Source organism: Struthio camelus, chromosome 1, assembly GCF_040807025.1.
Source record: "Struthio camelus isolate bStrCam1 chromosome 1, bStrCam1.hap1, whole genome shotgun sequence".
Classification (NCBI taxonomy): Eukaryota; Metazoa; Chordata; class Aves; order Struthioniformes; family Struthionidae; genus Struthio; species Struthio camelus.
The window spans coordinates 121,515,145-121,522,594 of NC_090942.1; positions in this window are offsets into that span (position 1 = coordinate 121,515,145).

Consider the following 7,450-nt stretch of genomic DNA (forward strand, 5'->3'; position numbering starts at 1 on the left):
TACATACTTCCCACCATGAGGCACAGGCCACTTACATGGCCTTTCCTTTCTATAAGGAAATTTCCAAGAATTTTTCCTTGGAAATTGTGTTTGTCTACCAGAGAATGCTCATCTATGAATGCTGAAATGACAGATAAATTCAGTAGAATCTTTTCTATTTTAAGTGTGTTTGATGATGTGAATAAATCATTTTTTAAAAATAAGTAAAAATAAGAATATTCTTTGAGAGCATTGACTATTGTTTCAATAGGAATGAGTCATGGTCTAACTCTTCCAAAAGAGTGTGTGGGTGATGCAGGCCCTAGACACTACTCTAATCTGTGAAGATGTCTGTAACAACCAACAATTTCCCTAATGAGACCTCAGAATGTCTTGATGATCTTCCCTAATTGCTCTGCATAATTGGAAGATGCTGCAGTCCCTCTCTCTGTACTGAGGACGAGGATTTCAAACATGCTAATCTGCAAATTATATGAATACTGCTCTAATTGGGTTGGGTTTGGGGGCTTTTTTGGTAGTCTTGATTATTTAAGGGAGAAAACAGTGTAAATCAGTGGCCAGAGATATTGATTGTCAAATTGCTGACGTAAAGCATCACTGAGCAACAGAACTGCCTATGTGGTTACATCAAAAATGTTTGCTGGCAGGATTTTACAGGAGAGCTAGTCTATGCTGGAGGTTGTCTCACTAGCATGGTGATCCATTTGGTTTATTATGAGATTTGCACTGTTAGCAAGGGATCACCAACATTTCTAAATATTTCACTTCCTTTCATCAACTGAATAGGTCCTAGCAAAATTATCATTTTGGGGCACCACAGAAATAACCAGAAAGATCACTAGTAGAAACAACTTACAAAAGGTAAATGTTTATGATGGAAACACGTAACAGCCATGGGCATCTGTCATTGTGAGTTGTGAAGCATGTGGTGTGGACTCCCACTGCACAGGGACTATCTCCAATGAAGTCTTAGCAGCTGAGGGAGAGTTTTTCTTCTCAGAATCCCCAGCCTACAGAGCCACTTTGGAAAACGCAGTCTTATCCCCCCGTTTCTCATCCTACCAGCTCCATAAGCGCCTAGGAAAGGGCTGAAAAAAGCTCTGAAAACACAGAGTCTGTCTTCGTGCCTGCTTCTTTCCAAGCTCCTTGCATTGCTGGACCCACCTACCCATGCTGTGGTAGGTGCAAGCACTGTCCAGCTTTCAGCTTTTGGCTTTACATCAAAACGATGCCTTTGGCAGTAATGGCCCCAAACGGGTTCCTGCAGAGCTACTGGCTGCTCTGGCCATTAACTCTGTGGAGAGGGTGACATGTGAGGCTGAGAAGTTAAAGGAAAGGTCAGCCAGCCCAGCTTTACTTTTTTCCTCTCACTATTTCCAACTAGGACAAGGATGGTTAATTCAAAGCCAATACTGTAAATGCTATACTTCCTTTTTCCTCTCTCCTGTTTTCTAAGGTGAGCTCTCCATCCATGACAAGTTTTTGCATCCCCTCTGAGAGACTTGAAGCTGTACTCAGCTGGTATCCAAGGATTTCCTTGAGTGTGGAGGACTATGTATCAGGCCTTACAGCATCCCGCTCTAGACCATCCCTCTCCCTCTGCCTGGCTTAACAAAAGTAGTCAGCAAATGCAATTTTGGGCAGTTCTCTAAAGAGTGTCACAGAAACTCAGGCTATGTTCAGTTAGGCCAGAAGTTACCCCCACTCCTAGCTGCCAGCAGAACTTGGAAATAGAGAAAGAGTGAAAAGCCACACTTTCCCTGCCTCCTACATTTAGAGTCCTGAGGCGATAGATTTGTCTAGTCTAACTTCAGTACCTCCCTGGGGCACCCAGTTAGGAACATACTCCCTCCTAGCCTCCTAATGTAGTCAGGGGAGAGAAAGAGGCCTCTCCAGAAAGCAAGATATCTCGCAAGGATAGAGACACCGGTCACATCACACAGGATCCTGCCTGCCTTCCACCACAGGAGAATCCTATGCCAACTTCGGCACAAAACTTAGACACTTCATAAAGTAGGCACTTCGCCTTAGAAGGATGATTCTTGCCCAAGGAGGCTGCCAAATCCTTTAATTTGTTCTTTGACTTGGTCAATTAGGAACTCCTTGCTGTGGATTAGGCTGCATTTATCTCCGTGTTGTGCTGATGGCTACAAAAGGTGTGTGATATAATTTTTCTCTTGGAATTGTATCTCTTTTCTCAGTAACAGCATGGCATTTAGACTGCACACCTGGCAGAAGGACTAAAACACACTGCTGTTTGCTAGGTGTGCAACCTGAAAATCAAGGAGTCTAGAGTACTTGTTCCTAGCATGTGACCAGGTTATATGCAACAGAAATCTTGAATTTTATCATGGAAAACATGCTTTCAGTCCCATTATTTGCTATTGCCAACCGTGTCTATACTTCTGCAAGCAAGTGTGCAGAGGGGTAGGCTCGACGAGGAGAACCACATCCCCACTACATCATATGCATTCACAGCTCAGTTGCTAGAATATTGTTCGAAAAAGAATAAGGAATACAAGCACAGAGAAGGCAGCCTTATTACCCTTCCTGATCACTGCCATCAGCAAAGCTTTGTGGTGCTTGTCCCATTCTTTCTTTTTTTTTTATGATTTTTCTTTAGGAGCACAAAAGATACGGGAGATAGAATCTTGCACTTCATCATCTCTCTTGTAATCTCTTTTATCCAAAATGTGTTAATTTGGAAAAATAAAAAGGAGGATAAAAGGATGATTTATGAACACACATAGTCTAATAAATAAGCTTATAACATTGCAAAAGAGCCATTGTTAAATATGTTTTACATTTGAACGGCTATAAAATTTTTAAAGAAAGCTCTGGTGAGTCTGGTTTTAATGAAGTCTTTTGTCTCTCCAAGGCAGCATATTCCATGTGGAGAAGGTTATTTTTCCCCCATTTCTGATACAGTTAACTCTCATAGAGATGGCAAGGGCACTAGTTATAGCTGCTGTAGATTGTTCTTTTCAAAAAGAACAAGGAATCCTGTTATTCAACACATTCCTCTAGCACGCATTTGAAGTGGTGACTGCCAAACAAAGTGTTAAGCATGCAAAGTTGGGATCTTTTCTGAGTAAAAGATCAGTGGCGAAAATACAACTAGCAGCTCCAAAGGGGTGCAAAATACAGGATCTGCCCTCTGAGTTCATGCTTAGCTAGCACATACAGGCTCATTCACCTTTCCAGAATCCTTGCTTTTCACACACAGAGATTCAAGCACTTGTGATTTGTCAGTCTCTAGCAACATCGCCTCAAGATCCCTTGCTCTTTCTGCTGGCTTCCTAATGATTTCCTTGACACTCAGGTGCATGACTTGCCAGTATTATTTCCTGTGTGCTTTTCCCCAGGGCCAAAAGATCCAATTTGTGCACCAAAGGTTTCTTGGACTATGCTGGTCAAAATAAATAGAAATACAAGCCCCTGAGGTTATGTATGCATTCCAGCCTTTGAAAAAGAGCAGTTCTCCTCAAAGCGTTAACTACTTTTTTAAATTAAAATGTTAACTGGACTGGTTATAGATGCAGGCCATGTGGTGAAAATTAAAGTCTATCATGAATGCAGAATGTCTATAACTGATGTGAAGGCTGTTTTGTCTCTAGCTTTTAATTGAAATGTTGAGTAGAAAGTACCATAGTAGTTTTGAGGATAAAAACAGAAACACGCTGAGAGAAGTAGCAGTTTGAGAGGTAGAAATTAAGGGTGCTATTTTTTTTTATACTGAAATGCCAAGCCCTTCTCACTGGAGCTTCAGCTTCTGGATAGTTTCGCTTTCTCCCAAATGGCATGCAGGGCCTACATGCACGTCCTGCGCAGTGTACTGTGGGACAACTCCATCCATGGTTTTTTTTTATTCACACAGCCTGCTCATATTTTTTCCTGTTCCTCCCAATAACAGGCTTTATTTGACCTTTTCCAAAACTAACTCAAAATCTCTCAGCAAGCAATCACATATCTTCACTCCGTCTCTACAGCCCATGAGTGTCCTTCTATGTTGTTAAGCTGGGAATTTCTTCAATAGCCTAGGATCTGAGGATCAGCTCTTCACATTGAAGCTTGGGACAGTACTGCTTAGCACACCCCTTGCTTCTTTTGTAGGCTTCCAGTGAGAAATTAATCCGTCAAATATTTTTCTCTCCATTTCCTCTTGCCATTACAATGTTTCCTAGATCTAGTTAGAAGCTCAGAATTAGCTAAAAGATCTCTGGCTTCTTACGGTTGAAAAGAAGGTCTTTTTTCCAGCGCGTAGTGAATTGGTGTTTGACTCTCTTGGCCTTCCTGTACGTGGCAAATCCTTAGAGCAGTGGAGCAACTGCATGAGATGGGAGCATTAGTGTAGTAACCAAGAAGAGCAAATTGGTGGTTCCTCCCTCCCCCACTTCCCACTTCTTGCCCCATAAGGGAGCGCGAAGGTAATGTGCTTCTAGCAAGTTTCTCACCCAGAAGAGAAAGGACAGAAGGAAGAAAGGAGCTGTAACTCCAATACATGTACGATGAGTCAAAAAACCTCTTGGGGATACTTCGGAGGTGGTGCGTCTTACCTGTCATCCTTTGCTGGTGGTGGTGGCTGCAGCAGGGAATCTAGTCCTACAGGGATGAGTAGTAGCTCGCAGCTCACTAATTAGCTTTAAAATGAAGGGTGGCCTTTGGCATCCTGTAGCTCTCCCTTCTCTGAGTGGGTGTCAGCTCAGTAGTAACTTTAAACTACTTGCATACGCTAGACCTGCTCCTTGCCCTTCCCTTTCTCCTACTAAAAAAGAATGTGTTTATTACCCCTTGGCATGCCCAGGGATGGCTTTTCTTCAACTGCATTTGCTGCTTCTTTGGCTAGGGAAGCACTTGCTTACGTCCTCAAGATTTTTATTTGGAGCGCAACATGACTTTCTTGCATTTAGCAGGTTTCACACTGTCCTAGCCCGTCCTGTGGGGGATCTATATTAGCAGCAGGTAAGCATTTACTGGAGCCAGTTCAAAGGCTCTGAGCGGTGTCAGAGCAGAGGCTGCCGTAAGAAAGCAGCCACGGTTCACAAAGCCGGTATCCCACACACCTCACAGACCAGGGAGCATATTTTCAGCAGTACCGGCCCTGGATAATTTATGAGAGCTTATAACGCTAACTACTAATGTTAAAAATGCTACATCCTGTGTAGAGGTGGGCAAAGTAATGAAGCATTAAGTCTGGCTGCAGCTGAAAACCTGGCTCTGTCTCGGCCCTGTGCCCATGAATGACAGAGTCGGGACAGAGCCAAAGCACTGAAAATTGTCTGGCATGGCTTCCTGGCGGTCACAGTGACCTTATGTATATGCATATATGTGTGCAAGTGTGTGCGTATGCACGTGTGTGTAACACATTATGTACTTTTCATGTTTTCATACTGCATGATCTGTTCTAAAGATTTGATGATATTTTTTGCCTCACGGGGCTAAGACAAATGTTTGGCTTGTCACTGCCTTCACTATACCTTAAAACCTTTTGACTTTTCTAGGAGTAATGATCAGACATAATTTGAGACATCTTTCATCAAGGCCTACCTCTGGAACAGCAAGATATAATGAATCACTCCTCCCTCTCAAAAGGTAAACTGCTGCTGAACTCTCAGCACTATATTCACCTGCTTGATGAAACATGTTTTGGATTACATAAGACTAAGTAATATTTAGTTTCCCAAGCATCAGTGGTGAGAAGTTTGCACCTAAGAGGAGATTATCTCTGAGCCACATTTGTTGTTGAACAAGGCCCAAAATGTAAGCATTTGCATCAGGTTTTGAATAGCTGAGAGTTAGGCACTAATATTTCCCTCTATATTTTTATAAAAACTGTAGTGATTTGCAAAATCCGAATCCAGATTTGTCCAGAATTGGGACACATATTAATTTATTTTCCAGTTCAAGATCACCTCTAGTTTTTAGAAATGTAGAAATATCAACCACTAAAGTGACTTTTTTGAAAATTCATCTCCTTCGAAAGCTGGGCTTTTCTAATGTTCAGAATGGATGCGAGTGAGTTTTGCGTGTGCATTACACATATCTTGAATTCACACGCATCCAGATAAACCCAAACAACATTTTTTTTCACATTGAGTGAAAGTTGCTAGGTTGTGTATCTTCAGTGCCAACAAGAAGAGAGCAGTGAAGTCATCTGAATCCCCAGCTCAAACCACTCGTGAGTTCCTCTTTCTGACCTCAAGTGCTTCTTGCTTACTGCCCACGAATCCCCATCCTCATACCAAACGCCCAAGGGGCTCTCGATCGTGCTGGTTCGTTCATATGCTTTTGCACTCTTTATCTGTAGAGGGAAGTGCCAATAATTGCGCAACATGCGTTTTCAAACATATTTTGGGGCTGGGTTTTAGGCACTGTAGAAACTAAAGACTGGATACATCTGTGCTGGCTGCGGCACTTAAAGCCTTCAGGCTTTCGCAGGAAGCGAACGCTAGTCCATGACTCAGGGCATCGGTAAACCTGTGTTCTCCTCTCCACTTTTACAGGTCTGCTGGGTGACCTTGAGCTGTTAGTTTACTTTTCCATGCTTCCATAGCTGCAACAGAGGGATGATAACAATTCTGACCTTTTCCGTACAGCCATATACTAGAGTTGGAGGCTATTATAAGGGACTAAATATCATGACAATGATTTTATAAAACTTTCTGCCTGCTAGCGACCTCCACGCACACACACACACACAAGCCAACACACACAAACCCCACTGCTTATGCTCTGCACACATACATGCATATCTTCCCCGTATGCACACAAGCACGCAGGCTGCTCTGTGAGGTATCTGGAGTGCTGAGTAAAAGGCAGACCAGATTGAAATTAATTTCATCAGAACTGGTAAACAGATTCAGGTTGAAATAAGGATTTTGCATGGTACATACTTGGGAAAACATTTAATTTATTTTTTTATTGAGCACAATGGCAGAGCATTCTTAAGAAAGCAGTTAACAAACCAAAAATTACTCTCCTCCCCATTTTTAAATGCATGGGAAAGCTTTGCTTAGAAAATAAACTTTCCTTTGTGCTTTAATTGCCTGAAAAACATGTGGCTCTTCTCCTGATTTCCACTTCAACCTTTGCTTTACCCTGCCTAAAGGTGCACTAACACTGTGGTCAGGACACTTGCTCGGTCCTGTCTTTACGCTATGTTCAGGGGTGAGATCTGTGAAACAAGGATGGAGGAACAGTCAAAAATTACTGTGTGCCTTAAGAGTCATGAAATTCTGTTTAAAAGTCAAAGGGTTTTTTTAAATTATGATATTCATTCTGCAGCACTTTCCATTGGCTTTCCTTTTTTTTTGGGGGGTGGGCTGCTGGGTCTTCTTAAAATTTTCAACCATGAGAGCTGGGGGTGAAAAGTAGCCACATGACTGTAATGTTGGGTAGCAGGAAAAATACTGCTATCAAGACAGTCAGGATGAAATACAGGATGGGAATC